The 4,954-nt window shown below is 30.7% G+C and overlaps 1 long non-coding RNA gene across 1 annotated transcript; it reads left to right on the top strand.

The window, feature by feature from the left end:
• The first annotated feature begins 2,950 nt into the window (after positions 1-2,950).
• Positions 2,951-3,539, top strand: LOC108381734 (uncharacterized). Its single transcript, XR_001849645.1, has 2 exons — positions 2,951-3,130; positions 3,276-3,539. It is a non-coding gene; the product is annotated as an uncharacterized LOC108381734 (long non-coding RNA).
• The last annotated feature ends 1,415 nt before the right edge of the window (positions 3,540-4,954 follow it).

Genomic DNA, 4,954 nt, shown 5'->3' with positions numbered 1-4,954 from the left:
TTAAATAAACAAAAGAAAAATAACCAAAACTAGTCACTACACTTAATCAGCTGACCACTAGTGTATGTATGCACATGCAAAATATTAAATGCAAACAAGACAACCCTCCCATCGATGCGTACGAATTGGATAAAGTATACATATGTATGAATGAGCGCCAAATGCAGAATTCATGTGCTGAACGAGATCCCGAAAAACCAAGAGTACGCGAGTACATGACATCCACTTCACCTAACATGAACAGAGAAAATTGTGCCAATTACACAATACTGCAGCTACCAGTTTGCCAAATAGTTTGTGTGAAGTACAAGTACTCTGCATCCAAAAATTCTACATGAACATGCTTTTATAATCCCGTCAAAACGCCAGATCGTTCATGTGTTTAAATGGGGCGGGAAGATCTATCTGGATTTNTGTCACTAGACTTAATCAGCTGACCACTAGTGTATGTATGCACATGCAAAATATTAAATGCAAACATGATAACCCTCCCATCGATGCGTACGAATTGGATAAAGTATACATGTGTATGTACATATGTATGAATGAGCGCCAAATGCAGAATTCATGTGCTGAAAGAGATTCCGAAAAACCAAGAGTACGCGAGTACATGACATCCACTTCACCTAACATGAACAGAGAAAATTGTGCCAATTACACAATACTGCAGCTACCAGTTTGCCAAATAGTTTGTGTGAAGTACAAGTACTCTGCATCCAAAAATTCTACATGAACATGCTTTTATAATCCCGTCAAAACGCCAGATCGTTCATGTGTTTAAATGGGGCGGGAAGATCTATCTGGATTTTTTGAGTATCCGGATTATCAATCGTGATAATTCAAATTTTTGAAATCGGATGAAAACTTTGGAAGTTTGCAACAATCAAATTCTAGAAATTATTTCATCTAACTTTATTAGCTTAAGAAAACAAAATTTGTGAAAAGGGAATTTCTAATACCTGTTCGTCCTTGTGAGCCAAACCAACATTATTTTTTGTAAATTTTAGAGAATTTTCTCTTTCATTTGGTACCCATAATTGTATCCTACATTGCACTAAATTTTTAAATTTCAAATTCATTAAAAAAAATTTTGATGCCAGAGACAAAAGCTAAAAACGCAGTTTTACTATGTTTGGTCCATAGTCCGTGGGTGCTAACATTTACTGTTCCGTGAATCTTTAGGATTTTTATAGCATGGTCTGATAGATTGTTATTCATCATTTTAAAGGTCTATTAATACTATTCCCAAGCCAGGGCTGATTTCAAAAAATCCGATGACAAATGGTCAAGCTGTTAGTAAGTAAGAGCATCAATTTCGAAAATAACTGTTTTCTTTTTTTAATAAAAAGGAGGTTACTCAATGTCTGGTTAATGCTAAGTAAAAGCTAAATATTGTTACATAATCGACTCCCAGTTATATATAGGACGAACAACTAAACAAATAGTACTGAGTTAGAAATTTTGCGTGCATAAGGAATAAATCAGCATAATCCTTTTATCTGATAAAGTTTGTTTTTGCTTGGTAAGCAAAACATAGCTTTTAGAGCATAAAATTAATTTATCTTTTCCAAGGGAAACATAAAACTTAATAAATAACTTTCAGCATGATAAAAACAAAGCGAGGTAGAACCGTTTTCTCAATTCGTCGGCCATGATTTTATTATTATTATTATTTTTTTTTTTTTTTTGAAGTTTGCCAGCATTTTAAAATCATATACGTAGAACTGAAAATTAAAAATGAAGGTTTTCTAATAGGTTCTTGTTTGAGATTGAAAATGTAAAAGAATATTTGTGAATTTGTGAGAAATTTAAAAATTATAATTCTGAAAAACATCAAAAACGCTCTCAACGGTTCTGCTTTACTATATTCTTATGATGACTTTTACTTTCAAAGTAATAACTGAAACTCTAAAAGAACTTAAATTTTCTGAACCCACATTAAACTTGAAAAATTTTCGAGTTATTAGTAAAATTGAAAAAAAAAAAACTTAAAAGGCTATTTCTTTAATCACACAAATACAATTTAGTGTGTACCTGTATACCTAAAGAAAAAAATACAGACCCACACATACACATAGGTACACATATTTGTATCTACTCTACTCATAAATACTAAGTGATTAAGAGAGAACAAAATCGAGTGGGGATGCATTATTGAGAGAAATGACACACTCTTCTTTTGGCATTTTACACGTATTTTATGTCGTTTTCTAACACTGTACATACTAAAGTAGTCTCCAGCGCTAGGAAGTTCAATTGCCAGAAGAATATGTGAGTATAAGTGAGCAGATAAAAGACTTCTGTTGCAATGCGAGCGGAAAAAGGTAGAAACAGAAGATAAATTAAGTAATAAGTATGGTGAGAATATTTGTATGCGCCCCCTCCAACCGCGCAGTGTGCAAAGGCTGAAGATAGTAGATTTTTGATTGTTTGAATTTCAAATGTCTTTTTTCTCTCAGAATTAAAAAAAAGTCGCATATGTACACACATTTTTAGAGTAGTTTCCATTCATTTTAATAGTGGCAGACTGTTGTGGCCCACTGCAACACTACAACACTCTACATTCAGCCTTTCGTTGTACCCTTTATTTCTCTTAACCTGTATGTTTGCGCTTTTGTTTTTTATCCAATTGAAATGCCTCAGTTAGATCCGCAACCGGATAAGCTACCACACACCATAGCTCATGCATGAAAAGTCGGCAGTCGACTGAGGTTTCCCAATTTTTGTGTTAGTTTGGTGTGCGAGATTAGACCAACATTGGTGCTCTCTCTCATTGTCTATACACTTTGCAGTGGTGTTGTTCATCGTATATTGGGAGGTCTCGCTGCTTTCGTGGTATTCCGACTGCGACGTCAACGCCGACTCAAGTGAACGCGTCTGGCAAAATTACGGTGACGGGTTCAGGTTCTCTCCATCAGACGTATACACTTCAGTTAGATTTTTGCTTTGGGTTGCGCCTGGCCAAGTGACATACACACGCGAAAAAAAAATTACCAGCTAGCTTACGCTGTACGGTGTTAAATTTTTTTTTTAGTGAACTCAACATTCTTATTAATAATCATAATCCAAGGTGGATATAGATAGATAAATAAGTAGAAAAGTGAAAAATAGCAGCGATATCCAAAACGAAGTAACCTCGATATGTGTATAAAAAATATATTTATCAAATTCGTTTTTTTTAACAAAAAAACGCCTTTCTTGTAGAATTTAAGTTTTCTTTGGAATTAAAGTCTCTATCGCCGATTTCGTTTCGTTATTTCGGCTTTCGGTTTTAGCTTCTTCGGTTTTTTCGCGTGCGAATATAAACTGTAAAAGTGCAAAAAAACTTCAGTTATGAAATATTCAGTCGAGCGTTTATAGTAAATATCTTGGCTCCCAAACCACCAGCGTATATAGAGCAAATAACAGCGCAGCTGTCAGACTTGAAAGTGGAAAGTGGCAGCCGCTGTTGGAGAGGAGGACTACGTACAACCTACATACATAAGTACATACTAACCAACGTGTGTTGAAGGCGCGTGTGTGCGGAAGGCGTGTACAAAGTAAGGCAAACTGAATACTTAGTGATTAATTTTTTTTCTAAGAACTAGGAGGCATATACAATAGGAACAATGGCAATAAAATGACAGAAAATATCAGTCGATTCTTTGATGTTGTGGTGTCATAGGGCACCGAAAAGTGTGATAAAATATTTGCATAAATACAACAAATATACTCACTAATTAAAAATTAACTAAAAAGTATGTAACAAATAATTGTGACATGCATAAGTACATTCAAAATCCGCAGCTATGGATATGCATGTATGCAACTTATTAGGAAAATTATTAAAACAAAAAATAAAAAAAAATTAAATTTGTATTACAATACAAGTTCGGCCAAACACTAACATATTGTGTAAGCATCAATCCATTATTATTATTATTATAAATGAATAAAGTAAAATAAAATAAAATAAAAGTCAAAGCAAAAATAAAATCCATAAATTTATTTAAAATTAAATTAAATTAAGTAATGAAAAAATAAAATCTGACTAAATTAAACTAATTTGAAAAAATTAAAATTAAATAAATTTTTTTGTGTATAAAATTTAAATATTTTTTAAAATAAAATTAAGTAAAAAACCAAATGAACCAAATAAATGAAAATGGAATGAATGGAATGGAATAAATTAAAATTTCGTCAAATGAGATAAATAAAAACTAACATGCGAAAAAATTTAAATAAAATAGAACAAAGTGAAATGTATTATAAAAGTTACTACAATTAAATTAAATTATGCTAGACAAATTTAGGCAGCATTAAAATAAATTTCTATGAAATAAATAAAGTAATATAAAATAAAATTAAATAAAAACAAAGAAAAAAAGGCAAAAACGTTAATGAAAATAAAATCATACTAAATAAAAAATTTAAAAATTAAATGAATTAAAATAAAATAAAGAAGTATATTTTAATGTAATTAATTAAAATAAAAAATTTAAAAATTAAATGAATTAAAATAAAATAAAGAAAAATATTTTAATGTTATTAATTAAAATTAAATTACATAAAAACTGGATACAAGAATAAGAATAAAATCAATCAAAATGTATTAATTTAAATAAATAAAATTTACCATTGATATAAAAAACAAAACATAAAAACAAAAATACATACATTATAAAAAATTAATTATAATGAAATGAATTAAAATGAAATTAAATTAGATTCTAAAATCGGCCGTAGACTCCTTCTGTGAGTGTGATTTTAAATTATTTTCAAAAACATGTTTTTTTAAATTTGAAACTAAATTTGTTTGAATGATTGTAAGAAATGTACGTTTACATACCTTTGGCTACAGCTGAGTCTGCAGAGGTGCTTGCTCTTATTGGTTAGAATCCAGGAGATCCCAAGATGTTAAAACGTTAACACAAATTTTTGTTTTGTATTACCAAGCTGTGAAAAAGCATCTGTG

Source organism: Rhagoletis zephyria, unplaced genomic scaffold (genome assembly GCF_001687245.7).
Source record: "Rhagoletis zephyria isolate East Lansing unplaced genomic scaffold, Rhagoletis_zephyria_1.1 Rzeph_scaffold_23560, whole genome shotgun sequence".
Classification (NCBI taxonomy): domain Eukaryota; kingdom Metazoa; phylum Arthropoda; class Insecta; order Diptera; family Tephritidae; genus Rhagoletis; species Rhagoletis zephyria.
This window is presented reverse-complemented; position numbering and strand designations above follow the sequence as displayed.